The following is an 11,646-nucleotide window of genomic DNA, read 5'->3' on the forward strand; positions in this document are numbered from 1 at the left end:
TATATGTTTCCTTTGACTCTGCTTGAAGATTTGCATATGGCCAGAGCATACAAGTACTCTCCTGGGTTCAACCCAGTAACTGGAGGAAGATGCTCTAACTCTGTATTTCTTCCATGACAGCATGTGAAGGTGTAGTCCTAGAGAAGAGTAGAATATCAGCATGAGCATGTTTCACTTTATTCTAAAACAGAGCAAGGTAATGACTCTCCAAAAGCTTTGACTGAGGAGAAAAAGGGCTAATAATTTCTTCTGACAAAAACAATCAACCAACCAATGACAACAAAAACAACAACAAAACTCCCACAAAAAGGCACTAACATATTGCATTCCCTGACAGGATTTAGGGAGGATGAGCCTCTGGTGCCTGGAAACTGAGGCAAGATACTGTTTCCTTAGCGAGCCGCTAAATATGAAATGAAGCCTAAGTTGCCTAATTAGCTTAAAGACACAGCTAGCAAGTGAACAGAGATCTACTTGTTAGTAATACTTAGTAAATGCTTCTCGACTACTTTGACAATTTTTTCTTTCTGTTTGTCAAAGAAAAGGTATCCAGCAAGGGCGAGACAAAACTGGGAAAACAAGATATGCTCTAAACTGGCTTAGCAGAGGTGTTCTAGCTGTGTGAACAGCCCATGATCATGTCTAGAATACTCATTTTAAAGTGAGAAAGGAAAATGAAGTGTGCCTAAAGCTGACTCAAGAAACCCAGTCTTCAATGTAGGAGGAATTCCAGAAACTATTTGAAGCCTCTGGGATACTTCATGTCATTGCAAAGAGCCCAAACTCAGAAATAGTGAGGAGGAGATTTTATTTTTGTAACCATTGACACTGCAGGGGTAGCAGGAGCATCTGAAAATCTGTTCAAATACAGTTGGAAGACCTGGTGAAAAAAGAACTCTGGGACATGGGAAAGGAGAGAGAAATAATGAATACGTGGGGGGTTGGGAGCAATTGCTACAAAGTAGGAGGACTCAAGGACAATTTTTAGGAAGGTTGATAGTACCAGATAGCGACAGATGCTCCGGAAGTAGAAAAGAAAGAGCAAAAACCATTGGAAGAAGAAATAAATTCAAGACTTTGGCAAACAAGTAATTAAAGGAAAGAGCAGTGAATTAGAAGATAGTTTATGGTGCTGTCATCTTTTTCTGGGGCATAATAAACCTTGCCTTGCATTAGATTACTAATTTCCTCCTAAATCATGGAGCTAGAATAGGCAAGCTGACTGAAACTTGAATTGGCTGTATTGTCTTCATTGATTCTACAAAGACCTGATGGTGACTACTGGATATAGCGGATGACTGCATAGTTAACTACACTGGAGACACTTAATTTTCAGAAGAGATAGAGAGCACCCCATATTTTGTGCAGTAAGCTCTGTCTGAATGTGATCTAACCTAGCAAGACATTCCAGACAAAGGATCACCCTTCCTTTCAGTAGGGGGACAGCCATTTCAGAAAAAGACTGACCAACTCTGGCAAGAGGGAAATATCAAGACAGGGAAGCCAGCTCAGGCAGCCACCTGAGCCACTAGTTATCTCCTAGAGGATGAAAGGGAGAGAGGATGCAGGGAGGGAGATATTCTGTAGCTTCCCCTCACAGCTTTCCAGGGGATTGCTGGCAATTCAGCTTCTGAGTCATAGTCATGCACTGCTGTCCTGCAGAAGGGGTGGCATTTGGAGAAGAAAGGCTTGAATCATTCCTTGAAATTATCCCAAGTGCCAACTCCCCAGGTTTGATGGAAGCAAATGCATTCAGCCTGGGGCACTGGATGTAATTCCATGTTTCTTTATCTGTGACAAGTTGTTATCCATTTGCAGCTTTAATATTTTGTCCTGCGCTGATACAGACTGAATCCTTTAGCCTCCTTTTGGAAAAAAAACTGAAAAAGAGTTTAAATTAATTCCAGCAACATGCACAGATTATTTTGTTGTGCAGTCTCAGATCTGAGGCTGCAGAACTATGCTGAAGACTTGGTGTGTTCCAGCTCCCCAAGCCTTCCTTAGGCCCAGGGATGATAAGCTCTTTAATCTCTTTGCACTTTAGATGCAACACAGATATTGTAAATTTAATGATGTCGCTTGGAAAGTGAGTTTTGCCTCATGTGGGACAACATAGCCATTATAAAAAACAGCATTTTTACATTTCTGTGGAGCAAAGACATATTTGCACTACCCTAGAAAATTGGAGAATCTATCGAGAAACAGAGTTGATATTCCCAAAGTAAAATCAAATAACAAAAAAGAAGCCACAAAGATGGTTCTGCAGTCATTATTGTGACAAAGAAAGCAAAAGAAAGGACACTGTGCTAGACTGTACAATATATTTGGATGTAATTGTGCCATTTCATCTCTGCTGATAATGTAATTAAGGTATTAAAATATTTCAACTTTCTCCATTTTCTCTGACATAAGTGAAGGACTATGATCGGGTACAGGATAGAATAAATACATTTACTCAAAAACTCGTTAAAAAATTCCAGTCAGTTTGTTTCTCATGTAGTGCTTATACTGTCACTGGAATATATAAAAGTTGTGCTGGGTTCATAAGGAAGCTAGTCATATTGAAATGATTAAAGCTGGCCAAAAGGAGAATTATCTAAGAAATCCATAGTATTTTACGGATGGCCTGGCATATATAGTATTTACCATACCATAATTCATACAAATCTTACTTACTATCTTAATGAGTGACAATAGCATATCTGGAAAACATCTGCCCTGGAAAAGGACACATCAACTACTCTGTCTGCCTGAAAAATGTAGCTATAGTATTACTCTGTGTCAGCCATGCATATCATATGTGGTATGAAATGTCTTCTGTGGTAAAAGAATAACGAGTGCATGCTTCATCTCTCATTGCCCCAGAATAGACTCTGGTGTCCTTTCTCAGGATGAGCAACCCTTACTCCCTGAGTAGTGTAATGGAAAAAGGGGTACATGTTTTCTGCTCTGCAGGAGTTCAGGCTACTTTATGAATTAAATCCCAGTAGGGCTAAAATAATTTTCCAGCAAGTTACTAAAAAAGCATTTGCAATTTAGTCTAATTATTCTTCACATTCTTATGAGGACATTGGCAGTAGGAAAAAGAGATAAAATCTTGAAAAAGGTATTTCTTTTGCAAATTTAAAAGAAAGCACTTAGATTACCACAGCCATTTATATAGCTGCTCTCTTTTCCTTTCAACTGTCATGCATGTTTTGGCTGGCATGATTACAGTATATTCCTAATCCCCAGAAGAGCATTTTTCCCATCAGAACCAGCAGCAGCTGCGGCTTGAATGTGTTTATCAACACACCCACCTGTGTTTTTGTCATGGACCGCCAATGATGCCATAATTCCTCCTGTGCTTCCCACTATGTAGGTGTTTGTAGTGTCTTTCCAAAGAAGTGAATTTTGAGAGCCAGGATGTTTCCCATTTGATAGAGTATTTTAGTAAAGTGAACTTTGCTTTAGTGAAAAAACTCCAGAAGGGTCAGACCCATGGCAATTACAAGAGGCAGTAAATATATTCCGCAAGTTTTAGAGGCATGTAGTGTCCAGCCCTCCACTCTTTAGAGAGCATCTATTTTCTGGAATCAGCAGAAGTGTTTTTGCTGTTACTTTGGACACTGCCCTCTTTTTTATATAAACTGCTAAAATACTGAACCAAATAACATGTAATGGTTTGTTTTCTGGCTCAGGATACAGATAGAGTAATGGGAAAAAGTTAGCGTCGTGGGCATCTTGAATGCTTGCAATAATTCACTTTCTTCAGTAGTTATGCCTTGTCATTAGAGAGTGTGGACATTTTCATTCTTATTAACAGAGTGATCTTTAGCCAAGGAATTATCTAATAGAACAGCTGGGACACTTTGAAGCAGACTGTGAACTTATTTTAAAAAATTTTCTGTTGGCTTAGATTTTTATTTTAGTTTTTTCTTCTTTTTTTTGTAAATAAATATAGCTGAAATCTAAAATATTTTTCACCAACCCCATGGCTTATCAGATATTCTTACATTAGCTGAACTGAGGAATGTAAGGTGGAGATAAAGATCTGTGTGGCAGATGTGGTGCTAGTGTTCATTTAACCCAAAGTTCCAATTTGTTCCCTAAATACAAGATTTCATGACTATTCCACATGCCTTTAAATGATATTTTTCATCTCCTTACAAAGGTCTGTTCTTAGAGAGAAAATGCTGTGGTCTAAACTAGAAATGTGAGAAGACTTATATTTATTATCTTGTTAGTTCCAGAAGAGGAATCTACCAGCACTTACAGAAGACTAAGCAGAGTTTAATGGCAGTTTATGGGCTCTGTCTCTTAGCAGAATCATGTACTGTTTACAACTGTTTCCAAGACATGCAGGTGCATTGTGAGAAAATGAGCCACTACTGAAGTCATATTATAGACACTAAGTTACAAGTGTTTCAGTCACATAGCAAGAAATTAACAATGCTGCATTTGTTTTCTTTTTAATATTTCTCATATTTCTTATTCTCATTCTAAAGGAATGCATTCTAATCCAAGGACACATTCTCATACATTCATTAATCCTGCTGCTCTAAAATGTTTCACATGAAAATTCAAAATCAGATGGCTTTATGCGTTCCAACTGGGCTTTTGTAAAACAGGGTCATCCTTGAACTTGTCATCTGCTGAGGTATTAAATTCCAGATTTCACTCAATTACATGATCTTAAGAATGTGGCAGATTGCCATTTCTTTCTCAACTTTGAACAAATGTTATTGCATCTAACTGTTTAATTTCAGGAATCCCTCAATTATAAATGGCCCTTAGCAGGAAGTTGCACTTCTTCTAAAAATTTACCTATGAAGGGAATGCAAATGTTCTATATTGACTATATTCTGTGAAGACTAAAAGACCCTTTTATTTTTGTTCCAGAGTTCAGAAAATATGATTTAACAAGTTAATATTTATTTCAGATCTGTATGCAGTTTGCTTTTTCTCACAGTATTATGAAACCTGCTGCAGTGCCTTTGCAGAAAGGTTAATTGACCATTAATATGATCCATTTATTGAAATTACGAATCACTACAGCAAAAGTATTTTAATATGGGGCAAAGTTTGAAATAAACAAACACTTCAAATGCAAAATAAAAGTGAGTAAAATAGAATTAAGCATGTTATATTAAAAAGAGTTGTTTCAGATAAAACCATAACTCTGTCCTGAAACAGCTGTATGCAATAAATTCCTTCTTGGATAACATATTTTTGTTTTTCTAAAAACAACTTTATGAGATATTCCCCATGTCTTTGCTTCTGCAGCTGTACTAAAAAACTAGGACTCATAGATTTTTTGACTGGATTTGCAAGACTTATTATATTATTGCAATGTAACAATGTCACAGCATCTGTGTTAATTATGGTATAATTATTAAAAATTATAAAAATTATCCCAATTGCCCATTTCTGCTCTCTGTATGCAGAATACTGCTAGCCCAAAAAGATTTATTTCTTATTAGAGCAGTTGATATTTCACCTGAGAGGGTTAAGACCAGCAAATCTGCATTTTAAATTTATATTTTTCTGTAAAAGAGACAAATTATTTTTCAACGTTTCTTGCATAGTTGTCCCTTTTCTCAGTTGGACTTTCTGCTGATACAAAATGCTCTGGACAAGGGTGTAATGTTGGACAAGACCACACAGGACTGTGAGTGGGATCCTTCTCTGCACAGGCAGGGAAACAGTGGTGCTCCAAAAGTGGGGAGTGAACTGCAAAGGCAGAGCCAGCTCCCTCCTGACTGGCTGCAGAGGAAAAGTGGCTGGTTGGGAAGTGGTTGTGGGAGCAATTGGGAAGAGATAAGGGGGACTTGAATAGCTCAGGGAACGGGAGAGGGCAGCTGGTGAGAAGGACAAACCTCTCTCAGAAAAGAGAGACCAAGAGAAGGGAACAGCTGCTGCAGCCGCAGGGATTCCAGGAAACAGTAGCTGGGAAAAGACTGACTTGAAACGGGACCTACAGGAGCTAAGCCAGGAACAGCTGAGCAACTGCAGGAAGGACTCCTGGGGATCTTCCCACTGCAGGTAGAGGACAGCTCAGGCACTCAGACACCTTGAAACCTTCACCAAGCACTAGCAGAAAACATCTTTTGACTAAACAAGATGAAAAATTAATACATCAGGTTTTTCAGTTTGGGACTTGTGAGGGGGAAAATGGGCTTCTGAACTGTCAAGTTGGAATCCACTCCTGGGTACAAAATGTGGAAGCCAGAACTGGATATTCTGTGGGGAAATGCACAAGTCTCCACTTGGCACTCCTGCTGTCACAGGTGGAGAGTGACAAGAGGAGAGATATGAGTTGCCACTGGGCTTGGACCTGTTGGAGATTTTAAAACCCTGTCAGATCATCTGCATTTCAATAACTTAGATGTTTTCAAGACCAAAAAGTTCTAAGACATTACTTAACATAGGGAATTACACAAAAATGTTCTTTCTGTGAAGCCAACCAGCGCAGAGTAACTTGTCCCCATGCTATTAAACATGCTTCTGCTTATGCTTCAAAATAGGCCAGTCTTATGCAGCTACCTACCAGGAAGTGCCCATGACTTGCAAATTTTCCCAAGTAATGCCAGGGAGTGATCTTTGGTCCAGACTAGAAAAATTCCTATAACCCTTTAACCACATCATCTCTTGAGTTCGACTTCTTGGGAAGATTTTCTAAAGTTATTAATTCACTAGAATATTTAATTTGCTAAAATAGACATAGCCTAAGGGCTTTTTCCAACCAAGCTGAACAAAACTGGATTTTTCAGCCACATTATGCCCTAAGAAATAGTTTGGGATTGAGGATACTGGTTAAATAACTGACTTTACATTCATTTCAGTCAAAACAGATCTGTATCAGTGAGCATATTTCCAAAAGCATGTGCAGGTTGTTTTCTTCTTTTCCAATGTCAGAGTATTTGTCTTGATAAGTTGAACTGAATAAAAATAATTTCAGATATTTCAAATTATAAAGACTCATGGATCTCTTTTATGTAATGATCTCTTTTGTCCATTGCTTGGACTGGTTTCGTCATGGTCCTGCCAGAGGGCTAGAGAAGAGTCAGTTTGGAGCAGATTAATTTTGCTGGTATCATTTTCCTCTCTATGTCCATCACCATAGAATCACAGAATAATTTGAGTTGGGAGGGACCTTAAAGATCATGTAGTTCCAACCCCCTTGCCGTGGGCAGGGACACTTGCTAGACCAGTTTGCTCAAAGTCCTATCCAAGCTGAACACTGCCAGGGATGGGGCATTCAAAACTTCTCTGGGCAACCTGTGCCAGTGCCTCACCATCCCCAGAGTAAAGAATTCACTTGCTTGACTGACCGGGCCTACAATAGTAGAGCAAACTACTCTTTCCTGCATGAAGAAGCAAGAGTCAGGTAAACTGAATCAGAACTAAAATCTAAATAATGCACAGGTAGGCTTATCAGGAGAGGAAGGTGACTGCAATGACCACTGGCACACAATCTGGAGCAGGACATTGCAGAAAGCCCAGGTATAAACTGAAACCATAGCACACCTCCACCCAATGTTGGCAAGCTCCTGCTCCAAAGTGACTGCTGCTCCCCCTAACACAATTCTCCACACAATTTTCACTGCACTGGGTTGGTGCCAGGCACTTGAAATTCAGCATTGTTCTCTGAATAGTTTGGGATACTGCCGCCTGTTTGGTAGATATGGGTGTAGTGATTCTGTTAGACTCTGCTTGCTATTGATAGCTTTGGCTTCTCTCTGGCATCCAGGTGGAACTTGGATTTTAATCTAGAAATCTTGAAGTCTCCTCCCTTGAGAGTGAAACAACTCTCTCCTGATAATGCTGGCTCATGAAGCTGAAGGTCTTTAAGAGGGAGCTGCTGGTGGAATTTGCTGTGAGGCATCTTGCATTTTAGTAATTCTTCTCTGCTAGACTTTAGGTGCATTGTAAATCCCTTTGTTTCCATCACTGATGAAAGATGATGAGGTTACCATGGACTAAGGCAACTAAAAAACCCAACTTAATGCTGAGCTACTATCAAATTTCAGAATTAGAGTTTTGAGCTGGTATCCAATATGAAAGACTAAATTCAAGTGGTTCTTCTAATAAATAAATAAATGAAAAATAATAGCCCTCAAACTTGTAGGAATCAATATATTTGTCTAAAACAAGCAAAATTTCAGGAGGTAAACACAAGTAATGGCTTGACTGAAAATTTTATGGTTGATAGTACATATATATTTTACCAACAGTATTTTACCTGGGTGTATCCAGGAGTGTGTTTTTTTGATTACCCAAACTGGCAGAGCACAGGGAAAGCTCTGGGTTGTGGGGGTGAATGCTTTAAATGGAAATGAGAGCAGCAAAGAAAATAGGAAATTTCATGCATCTAGGATTCATGTGAAAGCAGCACCATGATACTAAGCAAGAAGATAAGCAGAACTCTCTAATACAGTTCTCTGTGTCTGTATTAATGTCTGAATTTCTGCAGAGTTGTTTAGGAATTTCTTGATGAAACAGATACATGGCAGAATTCAGATATAATCATAAATCTTTGTAAATAAGCATTTTAGAATAAAGCATTAATTCAGGAACAAAGATTATGTAAGTGAACATTTTTGAAAGTACCCCTCCCTAGGATCAGCCATATGTTTTCTATAGGCTGAAAGTTCATAAAGTCACAGAACCTGGTTAAAGAGAAGGTTTTAAATCCTTGCTTCAAACACTGGAACAGGTAAAAACCACCTTCCTTTAACAAATCCATAATTGATAGTAAACTATTCCCTAATCACTCACCTATTCAGCACAGCTGGTTTACTTAGTCTCTCATTTATAAGAAAGCAGTATCCCAGCATGGTAGCAGGAAATAAAAGGGATTTACAAAGAACTGGTCACAGAAGAGGTTAAGTACAAAATCTAATTAAAACCATTTTGAAATTATATTTAGTCTCTAAAACAGTGTAGTGGTTTTATTTTGGGGAATACTGAATGCTTCAATAATTGCTGACAGAATTGTATATTCCCTGTTTGTCTTTACTATGACATAAAAGCTTAATGCTTTCATTTTTATGACAATTTTATTTCATTAATAGTTATTTGAATTCTACAGGGATTTTCATAGACAGATTTTTCCTCCTAGGTTGACTTTTCATAAGATATTACAAAGATCACAGTTTTAAACTATAAAGACTACTGAGCTCCTAAGTGAAATTGTGCTAACTTCCAGAAAAGGATTGTTTTGATAACCTTGATGTAGAGTTTTCCTTTTTTCTTTTTTCCCTTCTATTTAAAGACTCAGCTCATGTGTTCATTTTATAATGAAAAATAATTCTGTATCAAAGCTGATAAATATAGGAATTGTAGAAACTATTTGGTAGATATTTTGGTCTCAGATTTTTAAGCTTTAGTTAAAAAAAGCCTAGATCACATTCAAAGCAGTCAGCTAATACATTGCTATGAGGCAAGCTCATGGAGATTAGATGTGTGATTATATGTATAATCCTGGTTCACTTTGTTTGCAAGTGACTTTTGAAGAGGCACAACTCTGTGACATGCCTCTGTCACTTGAAAAAGATATTCCCAAGGACAAAAAGTTTTTAAATACTCCACAGCAAAAACAAAACTTTCCAAAACAACAGTGGGGTGGGAAGTTCCCAGGGCTAACTTGTAAACCAATGGGATGCTATGCCTGAACATGAGAAATGAACCAAGAAAAACGCAGATTAATTAATTTCCACTCTGATCCAAACTGGGGGTTTTCTGAAGCTGTAGTCAGTAGCAATCTCTCTGTAGGCTTCCGTGGGCCCATGATAACTGTCTAACATGGGTTAGTTTCTCTAGTAAGCTTCCCTGTGGTTTTCAGCTGCTTTCTGCAAGCCATGCAGCCCTAATAAAACTCTTTCCAGTGATGCCAAAACTAATGATATCCTCATCTTCTATTTTTTGTGATGTATATGTGTGAAATGAAAACGAAGAAGAAATCCCAGCAGGAAATGTTCAAACAGCACACAGAGCCATATAAGGCTGGAGTTTGCAGGCTTTTATCAACCAGAATGGCTCTGGGTTTTCAGTCCCCCAAGAATCTGAGCATTGAGCCCAAGAACTTCCTGCAGAGCTTGAGAAGTGTAGTAAATGAAGAAATTTTAATGCTTATCTTTAATACGCACAATTACGCTGTTGCTTTCTTCTGCTCTTATGAGAAAAGATGTAAATTTTTTGAGTCATGTTGTTTTATCTTTCCATTAGTTCTTCAATGTTTTTCACAAGATAAAAGAAGAAAGAGAAATGACTTTCTATCAGGTAGGAGGAAAGACATGTATTGCTTTCCTGGTTTTTAAAAGGAGATGAAGGGATGGGGAGAGTGAGAAATCATGGGCTGTTTAATTTTCCTCTTAGTTCTCATTTGTTTAATCTTTGTCTTCTATTTCCTTTGTCTTGCTACACCATTTAATTTTCCTCTGTGCTTTTTATTTACTTTAATAATGTAAGCATCTAATCTTAAGAATAGTTTTATTTGTGCTTTATTGATTAACGTTAGTGGAACTAATCTCATTGTCTAACTTGGCCTTATACAATACAGAGGTAGAATTTGGTAACTGGGAAATAAGAACTTTTTATCTCAGGAAATGCACTTATATATTAAGAAAATACACATTTTGTACACTGTATCAAAACTAGCTGTCAAGATTTTTTCAGCATTGGATTTTTTCAGCATCTTATTTCCCTCCTAATGCAGAAAATAAGAAGTGCTATTGAAATATGTGGGGTTTCTTTAATGTTTCATGTATATTTTCAGTTCTATGTACCCCAGTTTTGGTGTTCAAGATGGCTTCCCTGGCCCTGCTCCCTATTCTCCATTTTGTTGTTTACCCCAAAGTTATGTAACCCTCTCCCTGCCTGCCCTGGAGACAGCCTCTGATTGGCTGTCCCTTCCCGCCACCAGTCCTGTCCATCACCCCTACCCCCCCATGCCAATCTCCCTGAGGCCTGAGCCTGGGGATTGGCTGGGTCCCTTCCCGCCTTTTCCCTGGTCCTCCCTGAATGGATCACCCCACTTGTGTGCCACTCCCCGGTTCTGTTCCATTGGTTGCCACCAGTTTTCCCCACCCCTGAAACTGTATGTATAAAAGCCGGTGTCTTGAGCCACCCGGGGTCTCTCTCTTGGGAGATCCAGGGTACTGAATAAACCGTTCTTTACCCTCTCCTTGAGAGTCCTCTCCCTCATTCTACTCGACTCCTTAGCAGCAAGGATAGTCACTGACTGAGGAAAGGAACCCACAGGTTGCAGTTGCTGTCTCGTGCACCAGTGGCTAGCCGTGAGGAATAGGTGCACGGCGACAGAAATAAAGGCAAGGCTTTTTAATAAATACAGTTTCAGTGGTTCTTGTATCCTGTTCTGGATTTTATATACTTATTTTACTCTTTGAATAGGTCCTGCTAATACACTGCAATCCAACTTTGTTGGCTGCAGACACATTTGATTTATATAGATTTAAGCAAAAATAATAGATTCTGAACCTAATTTTCCTATTTCAAGTTCTTTTTGTATTGTCCAGAATCAGAACACACAAGGATAAATAGTACAACCTATAGTTCATTTTCTTGAAAGTCTTCTAAACTTGAGTGCAACTAAACTGAAGGCCCTGCCACAGAAGTGCACACCCATTGCTGTGTGAATTACCC

Source organism: Zosterops lateralis (genome assembly GCF_965231275.1).
Source record: "Zosterops lateralis genome assembly, chromosome: 1".
Lineage (NCBI taxonomy): Eukaryota > Metazoa > Chordata > Aves > Passeriformes > Zosteropidae > Zosterops > Zosterops lateralis.